At 41.6% G+C, this 21,629-nt stretch overlaps 1 long non-coding RNA gene across 1 annotated transcript in view; it reads right to left on the bottom strand.

Annotated features, from left to right (window-relative positions):
- The window catches only part of LOC135115879 (uncharacterized), a 72,355-nt gene extending 50,987 nt beyond the window's left edge, over positions 1 to 21,368 (bottom strand). Inside the window, exon 1 of the long non-coding RNA XR_010276088.1 lies at positions 20,899 to 21,368. This is a non-coding gene — a long non-coding RNA (uncharacterized LOC135115879). The remainder of the gene's footprint in view (positions 1 to 20,898) is intronic.
- Between the last annotated feature and the right edge of the window lie 261 nt (positions 21,369 to 21,629).

The following is a 21,629-nucleotide window of genomic DNA, read 5'->3' as shown; positions in this document are numbered from 1 at the left end:
GGGAGAAGATGGGAAAAGGGGACGATAAAGGAAACCACAGGAAATTAAGAGAACCATAAGGGTGAGGCTTTGGTGAGGGAGAGTTGTGTTTTGAACCTTATAATATTCACTACATTTAGCACACCACCACCACCACCACCACCACCACCCTCTTGTATATTGTTTTGTTTATGTCCTTTTCTTTTTTTTTTTTTTTTTTTTTTTTGTGTGTGTGTGTGTGTCTCTTTTTTCCCTCCCGGCGGATACTGACGCGTGGTGACAGGAAAGTGACGTTTGACTTTTTTCCTTCCGTCAACTTTTAAGGAAGAAATGCAGCTCAGTCATATTTCCGTTGTTGTTGTTGTTGTTGTTGTTGTTGTTGTTGTTGGTGGTGGTGGTGGTGGCGGTGGTTGTTTCAGCTGTGGTATGGTGGTACTGGTAGATGTTTTTGGTTATTATTATTATTATTATTATTATTATTATTATTATTATTATTATTATTATTATTATTATCATTATTATTATTATTACTGTTGCTGCTGCTATCATGTGTATTTTTTTCACGATCTGTCTTCTAAAATCTTTCCCTCTCACAGGTTATTAGTTATGTTTTGCTCCCCCTTCCATCTTAGTCCCATTTCCTCCTCATCCTTTATATCACCATTATTAATTCACTTGTCATTATTTTATTTTTTTTTTGGTACTTGCATTACGTCTCATTACCTATCTTCATTTATTATCGCCGTTCACTTAATTATCATAAACATCTTGATTACTTTTTTTTCCTATGTTTTTGTGTCTCATGTTTTCCTCCACTGCGTATAAGGAATAAATTACAAGGCAAACTCAAGCAAAAGAGAAGAAAGTGAACGAGTGAGTTGCAGATTATTCATAGTGACCAGTGACTTCCGGTTCATGATGCGTATGTTTTATTCATCACATAAGACGGAACATTTTTTTTTTTCCTAGACATATATTTTTATTTTTGTGTGTGCGCGTGTGCAGGTCGCCAGCAGAGGACACACAAAAAAAGAAGGTAAAAAGATCGCTATTTTGCATTAACGAAAAAAAAAAAGAGAAAAAAACGTCAACCAGAGAGAAATAAGAAAAAAGTGGTTTGTTAAGTTCAGTGTTCTAATACTTTTCTGAAGCAGGTCAAGTCTTATGAAGCAAGAGAGAGAAAGAGAGAAAAATAAAACACTCACGGAGTTCTGAGTTCCTACTTAAGTAAAACAAAAAAGTGGAGTGGATGTAGATTATTTTTTACAGACTCAATGACGTTCCAAAAATCATGAAGAGCGAATTTAAGACTCCCATACGCGCATATTCCTCAAGCCTCTTTCAGTAATCTTAAGTGCGATCGCCTTTCAGCTCATAGAAAACGAGTCCTTGATATTCCTGCCAAGTTTGGGTATAAAAAACGTGAGAGAAAATGAGGGACGGGATGAGAGGGACGGAAAGGGAGGGAAGGAAAGGACTCTCAAGTACTCAGAAACGCGCGGACGGGGGAAAAAAAAAGGAAAAAAAAGAAATATATATATAAAACGGAAAGATGCTGATGAAGGTTGAAAATAAAAAAAAAAAAAAAAAAAACTGGTATACATTTTACAGATTCAAGTCGTGGGAGTTGAGTGGCAGAATTTTTGGGTAAACTAAGATTCTGATGGAACGGGGAACGATTATGATACTCACATGAAACAAATTGGTAAGTATATGGCATGTACGTGTAGGTGGAATTAGAATAATGCTTGCTGGTATGTATATATTGTAGATTACATAAAAATTAACGCGAATAAACACAGAAAAAGGTATATAAACAGAAATTAATATGTATAGAAAAAGGTACAGAGAGAGAGAGAGAGAGAGAGAGAGAGAGAGAGAGAGAGAGAGAGAGAGAGAGAGAGAGAGAGAGAGAGAGAGAGAGAGAGAAATCTCTGCTACTCATCCTCCCAAAATAATACGATTTACAGGAAGAATGAAAGGCGGAAAATTAAGATAACAAAATTAATTACCTCATCTGAGTGTGAAGGGCGGCGATCAGCGAGTGAGCGGCTGGCGTGGCTGGCATACACCGGCGGGCCAGCGCGTCCAGCCTCCTTATTACACTAATTAAAAACGATCCTCGCCCTCCACCTCATCAAATTAATTAAGCGAAGGCGCCTTGTTATTACTGGAACGAAGAAAATTGGCTGATTGATCGCCTCAGCTCCGTGATATATGATAAATAGGAGCGTGATGGCGTCGTTCATTTTAAGGTGTGTGTGTGTTTGCGCTCTCCAGTAATCCCACGTTGTTTTGTGATTGGTGTTTTTCTCGTCTGTTTTTATGTTATTTGGATGTTACATTTAGCTACTTATACTTCTGCAGTAGCGACAGATAGAATAAAGAAAATAAAGACCTTGTAGAAGATAAACAGTTGACAAAAAGGAAAGAGAGACATCCACATCCACTGAACGCCCTGCAGCTACAGAGATATATTAGTTTGCCCAGCAGAGGCGTGTGATCCAGGTACTCATAACTCCCAGTGACGGGCTGACAGACGCGATGAAATAGAAGGAAAAACATAATCTGCATTCATAATATTTTCCCTCCCAACGTGACCCGCGGTGTTGTAGTCTGAGCTCCAGGATCGTTTCATTTACAAGAGATATGAAATTTTTAGCGATGGAATATTGTGACCTGTTGTATTTTGACTTTGAATGAGTTTTATGGAAAGGTACCGAAAGATTGTGATTGGAATGTTGTTGTATGGTGTAGATCGAACCTTTTTTTTTTATTTGTTTTATTTTATGATGTAGTTGCAAGTGTACGTGTAGTGTAACTGTACTATGTGTTTGCGTATGGTGGTAAGCTGTGTAAATCTGTACAAAAATAACCTAATGGAAAGCATGTCATAAAAATATATGCAAAATAGAATAAAAGTAAAAAAATATTCGATAGAACCAAAAATAGTTTTCTATATCAGGTAAAAAGAAGAAAAAAAAAGAAAATTCCGTTTACATAACAGGAGAGAGAGAGAGAGAGAGAGAGAGAGAGAGAGAGAGAGAGAGAGAGAGAGAGAGAGAGAGAGAGAGAGAGAGAGTCAACCTCGTCAGCCTAAGAAAACATGATCTTTTGGCTCCTTTTCCTTGTACTCTCTCTCTCTCTCTCTCTCTCTCTCTCTCTCTCTCTCTCTCTCTCTCTCTCTCTCTCTCTCTCTCTCTCTCTAGCGGAATTTTAGTATCAATGTATTTTTTCCTTTTCCCAGAAGTCAAGGAGGATTACTTATTTGAGCCTCAAGCCACGGAGCGTTAAGTGCTTAGCGCACCTGAGAACAAACGGTGACCTCTCCCACCTTCCTCCCACGCTCAGGTGAGAGTGGGAAAAGTCAGGCCCTTGTTGTGTTATTATTGGTTCGCACTCCTTTACGTTTACGGTGTGTGTGTGCGTGTGTGTGTGTGTGTGTGTGTGTGTGTGTGTGTGTGTGTGTGTGTGTGTGTGTGTGTGTGTGTGTGTGTGTGTGTGTGTGTGGATATTAGCTTATTGTTACGGGTAATAATTTTTCCGATACAGGTCTCATAAATCCCTCTACCTCAGCTCCTTTGTGTGCGTGAGAAATGGGGGATAACCGATGAGGGAGTGATGAGGGGGAGAGAGTGATGCGGAGACGTGAAGGGCGGCTCGGGAGGCTGAGAAATGAGAGGCTGAGGTGCTTTGGAGGGCCTCGGATTTTACCAGACACAAAGGAACATAGAGAAGTGTACAGGAGCGTCTTGTGGAGTGGGATGTGAGGAGATGCATGGTCGTGGGGAGAGATTTTTAGTGAGTGATTGATATGTATGAAGGAGACAAGCCAAGGGAGCTAAAGACGGAAAAAATGACACTGGTTTGCCTCTTTCCCCCTCAAAAAGGAGAAAAAAATGTTAAAGAGAGCTAAAAATGAAGCCTGATTTAGTTATGAAAGATTACATTATTTTTTTTTTTCATATATTTTATTTCAGGAGGGAATACGATTTACCTGATTCAAAGAAATATAAAGGAACGTGCGGTAAGATTGTCCTGTACAGCAACATGTATAAAGATGAAGGATGGCACGAGGAAATGAAAAGAACAGCTATTTTTTAACCAGTCTTTGCAACATTTCCTCGGTAGAGACTTTATTCCTGCTTACCGCTATCTTGCACGAACGTATTCATTGTATAATTGAACTGCTTTTACTTGTAGAATGTACAAAGATGAATGATGGCACGGAAAAATTAACAGAATATCTACTTTTTAATCATCATTGCAACATTTCCTCGACAAAGACTTTTAATTTTTGCTCACTGTCTTACACGAACTTATTCATTGTTTAATTGAACCGCCTTTACTTGTCTGCTCAGAGGTACAAGTGTCTCTATTTCACTGCTAGATTGATGCTGCCGCCGGGAAACGATGGTGATCATTCTACGTAAACAACATATAAATATATTCCCCCTCGTCCATGAAGGGATGGTTCTTTTTCTACTTCACCGGTGGAGTGTGAGATTGTAAGGGGCGGGCAGCAAGGGGTCCCGGATTGCGTCACTGGCGAGGGGACCTTCTCATGATGTAGTGTCTGATTCCCTCTCTTTAGGCCACCCAAACCCGCATAGGACACACACACACACACACACACACACACACAGAGAGAAAAAAAAAAAAAGAGAAAAGGAAGAGAGAAAGGAATGTGTGTGTGTGTGTGTGTGTGTGTGTGTGTGTGTGTGTGTTCATAACTCCTCACCTGTTACAGAACATGGAGGTGCATACGAAAGAAAGAAAACGGGAAGCATGTAAGAGAGGCAAAATAAAAGGCAAGTGTGTCTGATTCACGATGCAATACAGGACTTGATACTCTTGCCTCCCTCCGCCTAGAAATGAACGCAGTTAACTATGCAAGGCGGGAGAGAAACGCCTCGCTCGGATATTCCCTTGTATATCTAAAAACCAGGTGGCTTCTGGACATATTGACGCTGCTACGAATAGACACAAACCGTTGCTAACTTTTTACTTTACGAAACGGTTTTATTATTTCTCTCTCTTCCGCTAAAATAAACACTGGCCGGTGATCTTTCCAGCATTAGGGACAGCCAACAATAGCGACAGAGAATTCTGCGTCAGTGGTATTAATAGAAACAACTACTCACTTTTAAATTTACGTTATCAATTTATCTTTTCCCTCTGTGTAAAAATAACCACTGCCATTATTCTGTAACGCTTTGCTCTCTTACAATCAACATTTTCAAAAGGCACCAAAGCTATTACCTGGATTCTCATAATTTTTTTCCACCGCTGATGATGCAAAATCCTTGCAAAATTATCTCTAGAATCATTAAAACTTCCCTAAAACCTTAATAACTTCCAGTAGAGCCTTTTACGAGTAGTGAAAGTGAGGCAATGAGACGTGTGAGAGTAAGGTTCAATGGATAAGACACGAAGGGCGATTGTGGGCGATTAAATCTTACCAGTGTGAGGTAGTTATTGGCCTGATTCAGAACCGCATCGCTCTAACACCACGACTATTTTCAAAGGCCGCAGAGATGACTAGCCGGGTTCTCTAGAGTGTTTCTCCCGTTAATAATGTAGAAAACTTGTTAGGGTACCGCTATACCCATAAAAGTAGGCTGAAAAACCCGTACAACTTGAACCTTTTCAAAAGTAATGGAGGTGCGGTGCAAAAGTGTTTCAGAATATGGATTATGGTGCTGAAGTCAGTACTTGAAGACCGCGAGAACACAGGCAAGGAGAAGCAAGGGAAGCATATGTAGGAAAATATGCGTGAGAAGTTAAGAGCTTGAAAAATTGTGGTTGTCTTATGCAGAGAGAGAGAGAGAGAGAGAGAGAGAGAGAGAGAGAGAGCGAATATTGCCCCAGTAAAATATTGAAAGCATTATCTAAAACACTCTGCCTTCTCGATATTATGAGTGCGTATTTTCCGAACGCTGTATAATGGAAGGCCGGGAGATGGAAGAGAAGTTGCTGCTGCACAGTAAATGGCAAAAATATGAAGAAAACCCAATAACCTTGCACGGCCGCGGCTCTCGTCCCTGAAGAATGGCTAGGTCAGTAAATTGTCGATATTTACCGCCAACTTCCTCAAGAAAACAAGGAAAATGGACAGCGGTTGATGCTTTTACGTTATCCACACTTCGTTCTAACAGTATTGTAGTGCACCACCGCAGCCCTCCATCCGTTATCTGACTCCCGCTAAATTTACCGGTGCAGAGGCAAGATTACACCATTTCTCTCCTAGTTCAGTATTACTGCTTCAGATTCTGCAGTCTTTTTGGGGTAAAAATTATCGTTAGTTATCACCTCGAGTAAATTGAACCAGGGGCGTGTCCAGTGGGTGTGGAAATATAAGTGTGGGTGTTTGTATAGACTGGCGTGGATAACATCGTGTGTGTGTGTGCGTGTGGTGTGCGCCTCAGTGAAACAATATGTGCATACCGGGAGCGTGCTTGTAATTGAAATGGAGGGAAATAAACAGAGTTATAAATAAGAGAGATGGACGGTGAAGGGGAAAAATTTATACTCCATTGTTAGATTTATAGGTCAGATTCGGAAGAAGGGAATGTATTAACAGTGAAAAACAAACGTGTCTAATAAACAAGCGAAGTTAAAAGTCAACAGAATATATTGACGGAAAAATACAATAAATACCACGAACGCAATACAGTGAAAAGAGGAAGTAGTGGAAATACATCATAAAAGGCCCAGAATTGAAACATGTTATTATTAAGCCAAACGAAGGCAGAACTAGGTGAAACAATTAAACAGAACGCTCAGTCTACATTACGCCTATTCATTTGTAAACGAGTGAATAAAATCAAAAGACTCTGTGCAAAAAAAAAAAAAAAAAAAACACATATAAAAGTATAAGGAAAGTGAAGTATTAGGAAAAGAAAAGAAGATACAGAAATTAAGACGGAGAACGAAACGCGAATTAGAAGAGAATAATAATATAAAATAAACACACACAAAAAGATGAAAACCTAAATAAAAAAAGGAAAAAATAAATAGGTCAGAAAAACATGAATAAACTCACAAAAAAGAGGGGAACGTAAAACAGGAACGTCAAAGAAAAAAATAAAAATAAAAACAACAGAATAATAAAACAACACAAAAATATATGATAAATTAATAAAAAAATACAAAGCAAACAACATACTAAACAGCAGGCAGAGAAACCCCTTCACCTCCAACAGAAAGACGAGACAATAAAACAAAACAAAATATGATCAAATAATAAAAACTCATCACAAATAGCCCGGGAGCCGCCAGGTAGAGGACAGCTTCCCCTCTGAAGGGCAGGAGTAAATCAGCAGCCATCGCAACGCACACTCTCCCGCAGGAATACAAATATTGCGTTTACAGGCCCCGCGAGAATCCTGCTGGCGACTCCACTTTGATTTATCGCGGCACATGATTTAATCCAGGCAGGGGAATGTTTCATCTCATAATTGATGGTTATTACGTAGATGTCTCCTCCCTCTCCCTCCCCTCTCCCTCTCCCGTCCTCCTCCTCCCTCCCTCAGCGCTTGTGTCAACAGCAGGGACATTTTAACCAAGTCTCCCCTTCGCCACTGACACACTTTTCTCTCATTACCGCAGTGTGCTGTCGCCACAACTCGTTTTCTTTGAGTTGTTTCCTGAAATCTGGTGTGTTTTCTCTAAAAGTGTGTGTGTGTGTGTGTGTGTGTGTGTGTGTGTGTGTGTGTGTGTGTGTGTGTTGAATTTACTGATACATTTCCTTTACGAAGAAGAAAAAGACGACACACAATCATTATTCACACACAAAAACGCACGCACGCACACACACACACACACACAGGCAGGAAGGGAAGGAAACTGGAAAACTTCTCGACGTATATTATTTTCATCATTATTTCATTTTTTCCTTGCGCGTTCCCTCAAAGAGAGAGCCATGAAATTACGTCCACTTAAGAAAGTTAGAAAATGCTCGTCTGGATTCATTAACCCTTTTTATTATATTTTTTTTCTCCTTTATAACGTTTTCCGGAGAGAGAGAGAGAGAGAGAGAGAGAGAGAGAGAGAGAGAGAGAGAGAGGGATGAATGAGGGAGGCGGAGGTGTAAAGAGGGAAATATTGCTGGCCATAACTATTCTTCAAGACCTTAATCTTTAAATTTTTGTTTATTCATTTCTTCGCTAATCCCTTTTACTCTTTCAGGAATCTTGATAGACGAGGTCCAAGCCAGATATGTGTTTATGGTATTTGAATGTACGCTGTCTTTATTCTCTCTTCTCAGGACCCACAAACTCTCTCCTCTCCCTTTTATTCCTCTCTCCTCTCACTGCCTTCTTCCCCTCTCTCTCTTCAGGACCCACAAGCTCTCTACTCGTCTTTCTATCCCTCTCACTTCTCACTGCCTCCTTCCCCTCCCTCTCTTCATTCTCTCTCTTCCTCTTTTCACGACCACACAAACTCTCTCTCTCTCTCTCCTATTCCTCTTTCCTCTTCTCTTCATGAGCCACAAACTCTCTTCTTCCTATCCCTCTCTCCTCTCGCCGCCTCCTCCCACTCCTGTTCTTCAAAACACACTGTTAGTCAGAGGAAAATGTACTTTCTTAATTTATCACGATGCTCTGAAGCCTACACATTTCCAGACTCCCCCCCCCCCCTCTCTCTCTCTCTCTCTCTCTCTCTCTCTCTCTCTCTCTCTCTCTCTCTCTCTCTCTGGATCATATTCTGAAACATTTCCCTGTCGTACCTTCACAGTTTCAAAAAGCTCTAACTAGCTGTACGGGTTTTTAAGAGTGTTTTTACGATTTCATTGATAGATTAACAAGATTGGTACATTATTATAAGAGAAACACTCTTGAGAACCCGGCTAATTATCTTTGTGGCCTTTGACAATAGTCGCGGCAAGAGAGCAAAGCGTTTCTTAATATGGCACCTCTCTCTCTCTCTCTCTCTCTCTCTCTCTCTCTCTCGTGATAAAATTCCTCAAGAGAAGTCACGCTTTCCGTTCCTTTCCAGCCTTCTCCTCCACCCCTTAAGGCAGCAGCTGGGCGTCCTGTCGGGATAACTTACGGTCGTTCTTATACACACTAAGCACTTCCTCTCCTTCATCCTGCCCACGGTGAAATTTCGCGACGCTCAGGAAAATGAAGATAAAGTGAAAATATTAAACTACTCATTCTCATTTTTTTTTTTTTTTTTTGCGCAGTTTCAGTAATAAATTTTTGTTGCTTCGTTTAATAATGTGAAAGATATCTTGTGTTGTGTTTCTGTTGTGTGCTGCGGTGTGTGTGTGTGTGTGTGTGTGTGTGTGTGTGTGTGTGTGTGTGTGTGTGTGTGTGTGTGTGTGTGTGTTTATGAATGAAATAAATGAAGGAAAGTTAATAAAGAACTCATTCTCATTTTTTTTCTTTTTTTTTAGCGGTTTCATTGCCAAGTTTCGTGGTTTTATTTGATACTGTGAATGGTGTCAAGTGTTTGTGTTTTGTTTCAGTCTTGTGTTTGCGAGTGCTGTGATCATACACTTCGGTAGAAAAGTGTCCAATTTGCGGGGTTCTGTGAATTCATGAACCACATAAAAAGTTTCAGCGCACAATTCCGACTACTTTTAGGAGACTTTAGTGAAAGTTACTGAGGGTTTCTAAAGATTTTTTTTTTTTTCATGATCTCTGTGATAGTTTAAGAATTCCGCATCATCAATAGGAAGAACACTTATGAAAACACGTCTTATCATCTCTAGAGCCTTTGGAAATAGTCCATGTGTGAGGAAAGGGTTTAACAATACAGGCGTGTAAGTGGTGCTGAAATTAGTGATGGAAAAAGGAGTTTTTGGGAAATAGTGTGGGAGGAAATTAAATCCTGCACACACAAACACACACACACACACACGCGCACACACACACACACACACACACACACACACACACACACACACACACAATTCTAAGAGCTGTAAAGTGTTTGAGTAATGAGAAGAAGAGCGCCGCAGGGTAAAACATTTAATTTGAGACAAGGCTGAAACACTTGTGTCCTGCAAACTGAAGGCGAAGATGCCAACTCGCTGCACGGGGTTTGGGAAACTGAAAATTAATTAAACCGACGGGGAAATTCAACCATTTTTAACCCTTATCTCGTATCTATTTAACGTGATTTTTGTAATTCTATACAAAAAAAAAAAAATCTGTATTGTTATAACTATATTTCAGTATTTTCTGAAAAGTCGTTTACTTTCACTAGTATGTCATTAAACGTATAAAAACTCAGCCACATTTGAAACATATCTTCTCAATATTTCGCTTTATTTTGAAGTTGGGCGTAAAAATCTCTGTAATGTTACTGAAATATTGGTTATCGATAAAGATTTTATCAAATCCACTTCTTAATAATTCCTCTATCAGCTACACGAAATTTTTATTTATTTTTTTTTTGTATTACTGATTTATCTTTTTTTTTTTTCATTACAGTGAAGACTGATAACTTCCCAGTAAGCAGGATCCTCCCGGTCCCAGCGGAGGTGTGGGAAGCGAAACGTAACACCGGAGAGAATATGTTGGCGGGAAGCCGAGGCGGGAGGCGGCGGTTGGTGTGAAGGAGAAAATCTTTAGACGGGAGAGAATTTGGGAGCGAGAAGCGGGGGCGGAGTGCGAGCGTGCGTGTGTGTTGAAGAACGGGAGGCAGGGATATAGAGGGAAGACACACACACACACACACACACACACACACACACACACACACACACACACACACACACACAAGCAAGGCCTCTCCTTTTCCCCGCCGGCCTTAAGGAACCATCAACTTATTAGCCCACGCAGTTTCCCTCCCCAAACTTTATCTCTTCGGCAACTTAATGGTCGAGTAACACGGGCGGGTGGCGGGCGGCGCTTAGACAAGAACCTTATTCCCTTTGATATAACGAGCCTTCCTTAGTAGTCCTGAGCCTCCTTTTGTTCCTCTTTTATAAGGGAATGCCCTTGAGAGGCTCTCCTATGTGTGTGTGTGTGTGTGTGTGTGTGTGTGTGTGTGTGTGTGTGTGTGTGTGTGTGTGTGTGTGTGTGTGTGTGTGAATAGATATCCAAAGCATTCAGAAATTACACGTACATGCATACAAATTAATGTAAACTAATTCAGTAGTTAATCAGTATCTTTCCTCTTTCATCCCTCTCACTGACGGACCCTGGATCTCTCTGCCTGATTGACTCTTTCCTTCTTCCTAAGACTTCAACTAATTTCGGTACCGGAATATCAAGACACCTCCTGAAGTACACTGGCCAACCTAACTGAAAATCTTGAAATCTATTTGCATCCAACTTTTATAGAGGAGAAGCAATGAAATACCCTTTTTATTCTTAGTTTCCGTAATCTTTGACCAGCCACCATTTTATATAAGGAGGAAAATAAACTTGTACCGAAAACTAATCGTAGTGATAAGACACTCTAGACGAAAACCCACTGGAGCCTTGGTCATCTTTGCCTAATCGCCAGCGTGTCAGAATCACTTGTTTGACTGAAGTAATCATGTCGTGGTTCAGTTCTCGACAACGAAGCTAGAGCCTGTGATGTGCCAGCTTATCCCCCAGATCAATTTCCCAGTTTCCATGATGCTCCAAAGCCAGGCATGACAAACACACACACACACACACACACACACACACACACATTAACATTATCATTAGAATTAGCTGAATATCATATCACTTGGTTAGTGTACACAATACTAACACTCGTATATGTACAATTGCTTACGTACACACAGTCTCACTATACCAAACACTGAAACTTTCATCTATGTACGTAGGTGGATTACGTCGCTTTATGTCCTTTGTCCGAGGGTATATTTGGTCCACGCACGGTGCTTGTTTCCACGTACGGTAATTGGTTAGTGCTGGCCAATTGAGAGCGGCGAGTGGAAAGGAGTAATTGGCGGGAGAATCGTTTAGTTTCCGCAATCCGTTCGTGTATTAAGGAATTATGAAGGTAGTTCTTGCCTTTCACAGCGCGGGACTGAGCCAAGTTATGAATGTGGGTGTAATAAAAGCTGTGGTTATGTTTTGGTCATGCGTGTGTAAGTGTGTGTGTGTGTGTGTGTGCATGTGTGTTTGCAGAGCGCTCTTCCTCCCCTTCCTCCCCTGTCTCCCCTGTCTCTCTCATAGCAAGGACATCCAGACCATCGTCCAGTCCAGCCCCCTCACTCTCCTCTCACTAGCACCGATCTCTCTCGTTCCAGGAAACACGAGAAGCCTAACTCCTGCTCTTAATTATCGGACAGAATGATGATATGGCGCGCTTGGCTTTCTCGTATTGCCAGCTAACTTCAACCAGCGATTCTGGCGGAATGGAGAGAGAGAGAGGGAGAGGGTGAGGGAGTGGAGGGAAGCTAGGGGAGGGAAGTAAGGGGAGGAAAGTGAAGGGAGGGGAGGAAATGAGAGGACCACTTGGACAAAAGGGTTCCTGAAGCCTGTCCCGAGGTCCATTTGGTTCCATCTCGTCATTCCCCTTTAATTACTGGACCAAACGAGCGTCACTAATTTTGTATTTGACGTGTCCGCTGGGAGACGTGACGAGGACCATCACGGATCGTCTCATACACACACACACACACACACACACACACATACACACACACACACACACACACACACACACACACACATCTAACCTAACCTATCCTAACCTAACATAGCGTAATTTACTATGGAAGGGAAAAAGAAGAATGATTTTAGGGAATATTTTGTAAGTGAATAATTCTAAAGGGACACGTACCTTGGGGGATGTTAAAGCGCGCACACACACACACACACACACACACACACACACACACACACACACACACACACCACCACCACCACCACCACCTCCTATGGGTTATTTACTCCATTACCCCAAACAAACACACGCCAAAGTGACCGCCATTCACGCTGCACTTGCACAAAAACACGAGGCACTGATGTAGAGTCAAGGCCACGCCAGTATTTACCCCGATAACTGGAAATTGACTTGTTAAAAACCACCCACCGCCGCATGAAGTTTCTATGATTCTGCTTTTTTCTTTTTTTGTGTGTGTGTGTGTTATTTTGAAAGCGGTGAAAGAGACAGGACGCGGAGCCGACATCACGCGCGGGTGTTATTCGTGTACATGAAAACACCGCCTTTTGAAGATGTGCGGCCAGCGAGGATGAAGGACAAAGGTAGAAGAAGTTTATTTAAGGAATAAGATTACATAAATAAATAAATAAATAAATAAATGAATAGATAAATAAACAGAAATGCATATTTAGCAATGCCACTGATGAAAAGGAAGAATACGCATAATGAAAGATGAAGGACAGAGGAAGATTAAAGTCAGTTAAGGAATAAGATTACATGAGACAAATAGATAAATGAATAGAAACACATAGCAACGTCGCTGATGAAATGGAAAAATACGTATAGTGGAGGGTGAAGGCCAAGGGAAAATAAAGGTCGTTAAGGACAATGAAAAATAGATAAACAAATGGAAAAGTGAAAAGATGACAAAAGAAAAAAAGTATGGAGGAATGGCGCTGATTGAACAGAAAATACTCTTAGCATTTTTTTTTCTTGTTTGGCGAGTTTGCTTTTGATTTTGTTAACTGTGTGTATATAGCGACTCGTTTTCTTATTTTTCTTGGTAGTACCCCCCTTTTTTTGTGGCCTTTGTGTTTGAGAGATAAAAGTAAAAGAGAGAAAAAAAAGGCAGAGTTATCTTGAATTCCTGACATTCCATCACCTCCAGGAAACATCAGAGAGAAAATACAGAAAAAAAAAAAATAACTGGAAATAAAGTCACGACAGTATATTCCTTGTGAAGCACAAGATTCTTTGCAACAATGAAAAAAAGAGGGATATATTGAATTCCCCAAAAATTCTTCGTCCTTCAGAAAGGTTCATAGAGGGAAGAGAAGGAAAATAACTGGAAATAAAGTCAAGACAATATTTTCCCAGTGGAGCATAAGGTTGTTTGGTATACAACACTGAACTCCGCCAAGGAACGGATGCCAGCGCGGACGGAATAGAAAAAAAAGGAAAAATAACAAGGAAAAAACTCGCTATCGCTCCGTATAATATTTTAAGCGGCAAGGAATGCAAGACGAGGCCTGACAGGTTCGACACGCGTATCATGAAGTTCTTACAGATTCTGACATGGCGGCGATGGCGGTGGCGGAGGCGGCGGTAGCGGTGGTGGCAGAGGCGAGGGTGGCGGCCGGAGCGTCGGTGAATCAGGTCAAGGTCATCGTGATGCTCTGAAGGTCATGACTTTCAGGATCATGGCTGCTTGATTAACGTTCATTGCATCTGTTTGTGACCTCTGGGTTGCGTCACTGAAACGTTGCAAAACACTATTTTCTTTTTTTGTACTTTTTTTCTTGCGAAGTGTTTTCGACCTTTAATAACTTTATCTAAAACTTACTCATTTTCCCTTTTTTCTTTTCTTATGGTAAATGTTTTTGATAATTTGATTATAACACGGAAATTTTTGCACATATTTCTTTCCTTTCCCCGAATTTTCTTCACATTATTTACATTATTAACTTTATTCCGTTTCTTCATTGTATTTATTCGTGACCTAAATACTCAAACGTATTCATTCATTCATTTTTTTTTTTAATATTTTTGGTATCTATTCATTATCTTTGAACTGCATTATGTAAATGAAAACATCTACTTTTCTCATGTTTCATATATTGATGTCTTTTTAGTTACTTTATTTTAACATTTACGTACATAACATTTTCCATCTTTTTTTTCCCCCTTTTCTCTCTTGTCAACACTTGAAGCCATCATACAAGACTCAAAGTGTTGCACGTCGCCGTTACGTGACGCTGTAGGTCATGTGACCCACTAAGCTTCACGTCAAAACATTCAAGGTGACCAACTACGTAACTTTCAAGGTCGCGAATAAACGTTGTTATGAGTGTGTAACGTCCTCAATGCCGCCTCCACGCCTCACCTCCACGCCAACAGCATATTGATGGTCAGAAATAAGAGTATCTTTCTGTATACACTCAATTGTACTGTGTTGTGTTTGCGTTGTCTCTCAACCTTAACCATAAGTCCTCTGATCCGTTGACACTCGCCCTGCTTCTGACTGTCCTAGCAGATCAGAAAACATGAGACTGAGGGAACGCGCTAAACAGACTGGAAATTACCAGTACATCTTCAATTGTAATTACGTAATATATTCAAATCCGAGCCAGCTTAACTTATACTTTTTACTTTTTATTTTTCTTAATTGTTATAAATTTTGAACCACCTCTCCAACCCTGAACTAGCTTCTTGTCCGTATTCTCTTTTTTTTTCTTTCTTTATGGTAGAAACAATCAGTCGAACTTTTATCGAAATTTGTTTTTTACTCTTAACTCTTGCTGCCTTGTGCATAAAAAAAGAACTATGAGCAAGAATCCAATAGGCCTACACTTGGTAATCTTTAACACGCTGGTCCTTATCACGTCCCAATCACGTCACAATCACCTCGCGATCACGTCTATCTATTTTTGTCACGTCAAGTATTGGATCACTTCTGCATAAATTATGGGGAAAAAAGGGTGGCTATTGGAGGGGAAAATACTGAAACTTTATACATCGAACATCAAAGCGCTGATATAAGCCTTCCTATTAGGTATTCATCATACGCTGCGTCATACCGTAACCCCCGCACACACACACACACACACTATCTCTCTCTCTCTCTCTCTCTCTCTCTCTCTCTCTCTCTCTCTCTCTCTCTCTCTCTCTCTCTCTCTCTCTACTTCATTCACATCATCACTGTTACTCATATTCCTTTATCCCTTTTCTTATCCCTTCTTTTCTACAACTGTCACGCAAACCGCTATTATATTTTTCTTTATCTTTTAAATTATTATCTTTATGCTGTTTTTTCTTATACTCCTTTTCCTTCATTTTCTTTCAGTACTACATCACTCGTGACGTTAACATTTACTATGTACTGTGTTGCTCTTTTTTCCATTACCATGAGACTGTTAATGTGAGTAATGTTACGTTGTGCCACATTCCCTCCTATTGCCACTAATCTTACACTGTTACGTTTCTGTTAATGTTGCGCTGTTTTCTTCCCGTTGCGATGTTGTTTTTCTTACTGTTACGTTCATTATGTTACTGTTCGTTATTGTTTCACGGCTTGTCGTAAACAGGAATGGCAGTGGTACTTTTTATTAGTACTTGGTTAATTCACTTATTCATTTGTCTTCTATGTATTTATGCATTTGCTCACTTATACACTTATTCATTCATTCAGTTACTCAGTCATTTATTATTCCATCACTTTCTCACTAATTTTCTGTTCACTCATCCACTCATTAACTAACTCACTAACTCACTCACTCACTCTCTTGCTCACTTACTGTTCATTCATCAACTAATTTTCTGACGCATTCACTGACTGACTGCATTCATACTCCTCTGCCCTTAATTCATTCATTCAATCATTTAATCACTCACTTATCCACTTACTGTTTACTCCCTCATTTAATCATTCACTCACCCACGTACTGTTCATTCTCTCACTCACTCTCCTTTTCCATCAGCCACTCACTCATCCATCCGTTCACTCATTCACTCTCATTCACTCACTCATGTACTTACACATCCCTCGTGCTTTTGGGGACCGTTCAGAAGAGCAGAAGCACCAGTAAATTCTGCCAGACTCACAACATCGCATCGTTTATCGCTCCCTCCCATTCCCTCTCCCTCCCAAAAAAAACAGGAAGGGAGGCCGGCAGGGTACACTGGCATTACATAATATGAGAAAATACTGTGTTACCGTCTGAGGCGCCATATTTCTAACCCGCGTCTGTGTCTTGGTCTTCTCCTGCCTCCATTTGTCCCTCGAGTAAATAATAACTAGAATAATGTTAGTGGTAGTGGGAGGAATGATGATGGTGGTAGAAGTGGTAGTAGTAATTGGTGTAGTGGTTGTAGTGGTAATAATAACAGTAACAGAAGTAGTGGTAGTAATGATAATTATGTTGCTACCACCACCACTACTACTACTATCACTACCACTACTACTACTACTACTACTACTACATACACTACTACTACCATTACTGTTCCTGCTACTACTACAACTTTCTTAGATAATTAGAACACATAACATTTTACCGTGCAATATTTACGACGCTCTTTTCTGCAGTCACTTTTCCTTTATTCCAGAGCATTCGAGGCACGAACCACCGAAGACAAAGTGAAAGGATCAAACTCCTTGCCTCGTCACGCGTTTTCTTCCGCCCATCGATGCTGAAATTCACGTTTTCTCTTCCTTGGCCCTTCAATTAAACCTTCCTGGAGCTACGCCGAGGAATATAACCTAACCTACCTTAACTTAACCCACCAAAGACAGTTACTACATTAGACACAACACAAGCACCATCACCACCCAGATCCTATTTGCCATCAGAAGGGCAATACAAGGGCAATAGCATCGTGTGGCAACCATCTGGCGGTGCTGCCATCGGAACATCGGCCAATTGCAAACTTTATCCAGCTAGATCCCGCCCAACTTATTGTAGAAATGTAGTTACTCGTACAATAGTTTGAACAGACGATAGCAGGGAGGGAGGGAGGGAAAGGAAGGGAGGTGGTCGAAAAGTAGGAGGAAGAGGAAGAAAAAGACACTAGTTAGGAAAGAAAGATGGGAAGAGAGAAAAGTAAGACGAGAAACAGGTACAAGACGATAAGAAGATGGAAAACAGGACTAGAAATAGAAACGGAGAAGAAAACGAAGAAGAAGATAAGTTTTGAAGATGTATGAGAGCTGTTGTTAGAGCTCCTTTTGCAATGTCCGCTCTTTCATTCTGATTCGGGGGAGGAGCAGGAGAGAAAGAGGAAGAAGAAGAAAAAGAAGAAGAAGAAGAAGATCAGCAACAACAACAACAACAACAACGACAACAAAACATGAACAAAAACAAGAAAAAAAAAAAAAAAAAGAAATAGAATAGAAGGAAGATAGAGAAGATGAGGAAGAGAACGACAATATTAGAGGTAAGAGACACAGGGAAGAGGAGGAAGACTAGGTGAAGGACGAGGAGGAGAAGCACAACATCAGAGGGTGGAGAAGAGAACGTGAATTAGATGGACAGAAAAGTCGAACTGGAGCACTGGTGGACTGAGGAGGGAGTAACCAAGAGTGCTCGGGATTCGAACAGTGTGTAGCAGATGACCGCCCGCCTCGCTTCGTGACGTCACTAATACGGATGCTCATTAGACGAACTATTGTGAGAAGAACTGTTGGGTCATTAAGCCAGCAGGAGGAGGAGGAGGAGGAAAGGGAGGAAGGAGAGGAGAAGGAACTCTGTGATTGGTCTGTGGAAAAAGAGACGGTGAGGAGAGGCGAAGACGCAAAGGAGAAGAGGAGATTTCGTGGAAAGACTGAGACTGGTAGAGGAGAAAGGAGATGAAGATACCAGGGAATGAAAAGGAGGAGAGAAAGGAGGAATGAAAGACACGAGAGAGCTTGATTGCATGGAGAGGTGAAGGGGAAGGAGAAGGAAAAGTGAAGAGGAGAAACCTGGGAGAGAGAGAGAGAGAGAGAGAGAGAGAGAGAGAGAGAGAGAGAGAGAGAGAGAGAGAGAGAGAGAGAGAGAGAGAGAGAGAGAGAGAGAGAGAGAGAGAGAGAGAGAGAAGGAATAAAAAAAAAAGGGAAACTAAGTTGAAGACGAAATGGGGAAAGGAAAGGTAGAAAGAGAAGAGGGAAGAGAAAGGAAAAGAGGAATAATTTGATGGTCTGGTAGGAATGAACGAGGAGGTGAAGGAGGAAGGAAGATAGAAAGATGGAGGAAGAAATCACTGGGAGAAATTAAAGATCGTAAGGAAGTGGAAGGAAAAATGAAGGAAAAAGTGACGCAATCCGATATAAGTGAGATTAGAAGAAGGAGAAGGAGAAGGAGAAGGAGAAGGAGAAGAAGAAGAGGAAGAAGAAGAAGAAAGGAAGAGGAGGAGAGGAGGAGGAGGAAAGAAAGAACACAAAGAAAAAAAGAAATCAACGTCCGAGAAAAACAAAAATGCAACTGATAGAAATATAAAAACTAAAATAAAGAAAAAATCTTTAAAAATTCTTCGAAATTACTGAACAAAATGCCTCATGTTGAAATTGGAGGGGAAAACCTTGACTTATTATAATGCAAATCTAAGTATACTTAAGGCGTAGCTTTTGTAATGAAGGGAGTGAAAAAAAAGACAGGAAATCAGGGCGAATATAGAATGAATTAATGTTGGCAGTTGATGAGAGAGAGAGAGAGAGAGAGAGAGAGAGAGAGAGAGAGAGAGAGAGAGAGAGAGAGAGAGAGAGAGAGAGAGAGAGAGAGAGAGAGAGAGAGAGATGGACACGCAGTAGTAGTAGCAGCACCAGTAGTAGTAGTAGTAGTAGTAGTAGTAGTAGTAGTAGTAGTAGTAGTAGTAGTAGTAGTAGTAGTAGTTGTAGTAGTAGTGGAAATTAAATAAACGGAAGGCGGTGTTGAGAAATAATGAATGGAGTAACAGTGCGTGGGTGGAGCGGGAGGAGAAAGAGAAGGAGGAGGAGGAGGAAGAGGAGTGAGAGTGGAGGTCAGCAGGGAGAGGCGAGAACAGGTAGCAGCGCATGTGAAGTCAAAACACTAAGGGATGTCACGTAATGCTTAATTCAGCAGGCAGGGAAGACCGACGGAGCGGCAGAGTGACCTTAAAGAGCTGGGGAAGTGACGTCACACTCACACACACACACACACACACACACACACACACACACACACACACACACGTATAACAAGAATCCTTTCAGCGTCGCCTTTCGTTTAGCCTGAAAACACCTGAGCACTGATTTGTGAGCAGTGTATATTGGCAAAGGAGGGGGAGCAGGAGGAAGAGGAGAAAGAGGAGGAGGAGGAGAAGGAGGAGGAGGAGGAGGAGGAGGAGGAGGAGGAGGAGGAGGAAGAGGGGATGAAATAAGTGAAGGAGAAAGGAAGCACAAAGCAGCTGTACAAGAAGAGAAAAGAACAATGCAGTAAATTCCTGCAAACACCTTTTTCCCGCGACTCCCTTTTACAAAAATAACCACTTGTGCCTTGACTTCCAGCGCACTTTTTTCCCTCTTCGCTGCCAGAGGAAGGACGCCGCGCAATACTTTCCCTCTATCATTTCTCTCTTCTACTTTTTTTTTCCCCCCTGCTCTCTTTCTCCCTTCGACCGGATTGTTATATTTATAGAGACAGAACACGCGGTCTTTTTTGGATTTTATGCTTTCTGTTGCGTGTTTTTTTATACATATTTTTTTTATCCTTTACACAATCTGTTCATGCGTTAAGAAAAATGGGGTCGTGTCTATTTTTTTTTTTTTTTTAGGGTGGGTTTCGGTCCATCACTAACATCATCAGCCTTGACCTACAACAGACTGTCTCATGCACGTCACACAATATTACATAATATACATGGAACTGAGGAGAAAAAATATTGTCAATGTAATACAATTAATATCAACACACTAAATGAGGCAGGAACAAAGTATTGCCTGAATCACTGACCCAGAGAGAGAGAGAGAGAGAGAGAGAGAGAGAGAGAGAGAGAGAGAGAGAGAGAGAGAGAGGGGGGGCCATCCCATCGCTTCGTTCTGGCAAGTGGTTAGTGTTTTCCAATAGACATTTACTTTAGTCTCACGCAAGGAAGGAGGGAAGGAAAGAGCGGCCATGACATTCACCACTCATTAGGTGACACGCTCGGGGGGAGGGGGAGGAGAGAGGAGGAAGGAGGGGAAAGATGCACAGGTGAAAGAGAGAGAGCGAGAGAGACAGGGACAGGGAGAGAGGGAGATAGGGACAGTGCACAAGGAAATTTCTCACTAATACTTTAAATACTTTGTTCCTGCCGTACTGACTAACTATAAACCCAACTTTAATACTTATGATCATTTTTACTATTTTTTTTTTTTACCTGCAGAGGAGAATGTTGAGGGAAGTGAGGGCTTGTATTGCTTTATATCCTCAGTGCCGAGCGACGTCCATCTGGCGCGAGGAACCTGGATGATCAGATTGCGTATTTGCTGAAGATTATTGCTTAGAGTTGATGTCCTTTAGAGGGCAATGTCCGGGAGGCGGGAGACAGGGCGAGGTGGGGCGGAGGGGCGGGTCTCGGGCACGGGCTACCTGCCTTCTGCTTTGGATGCCAGGCTAGTGTGGGGCAGCGGGGGGTGACGCGCCCTGTGCCGATGACTTACAACTGTGGTACTGAGGAAGGCGCTGTTGGAGGCTGCTGTGGCTGTGGTGGTGGTGGTGGTGGTGGTGTTGATGGTTTGGGTGGCGGGACGACTATTCATGAGCGACGTACAACAACAATCACGTTTCGTAGGCATAACACGACACCCAGGAGGCACTCTCTTCAACTGTCAGGTCAGGCAGTTCGGGAAAATTGGTTTGCATAGATGGTTGACGGTCACAGCAACAACAGCGAGCGAGCGGGTATTGAGACCGGAGGAGGAGGAGGTGGTGGTGGTGGTAGTGGTGCAGGCAGTCCAACGGGTAGTTATGTATACATTAAAATGAGGTGATGACGTGAGGGAGAACAGCTGAAGGGGAGAGGAAGGGGAGACAAGGGTGCCCAGCAGAGCGTCCCAACCGGCGTGAGAACAACAAAGTGAAGGCGGAGACAGGTGGTGGTGGTGGTGG

The sequence above is a fragment of the Scylla paramamosain genome, chromosome 30 (assembly GCF_035594125.1).
Source record: "Scylla paramamosain isolate STU-SP2022 chromosome 30, ASM3559412v1, whole genome shotgun sequence".
NCBI classification, from domain to species: domain Eukaryota; kingdom Metazoa; phylum Arthropoda; class Malacostraca; order Decapoda; family Portunidae; genus Scylla; species Scylla paramamosain.
This window is presented reverse-complemented; position numbering and strand designations above follow the sequence as displayed.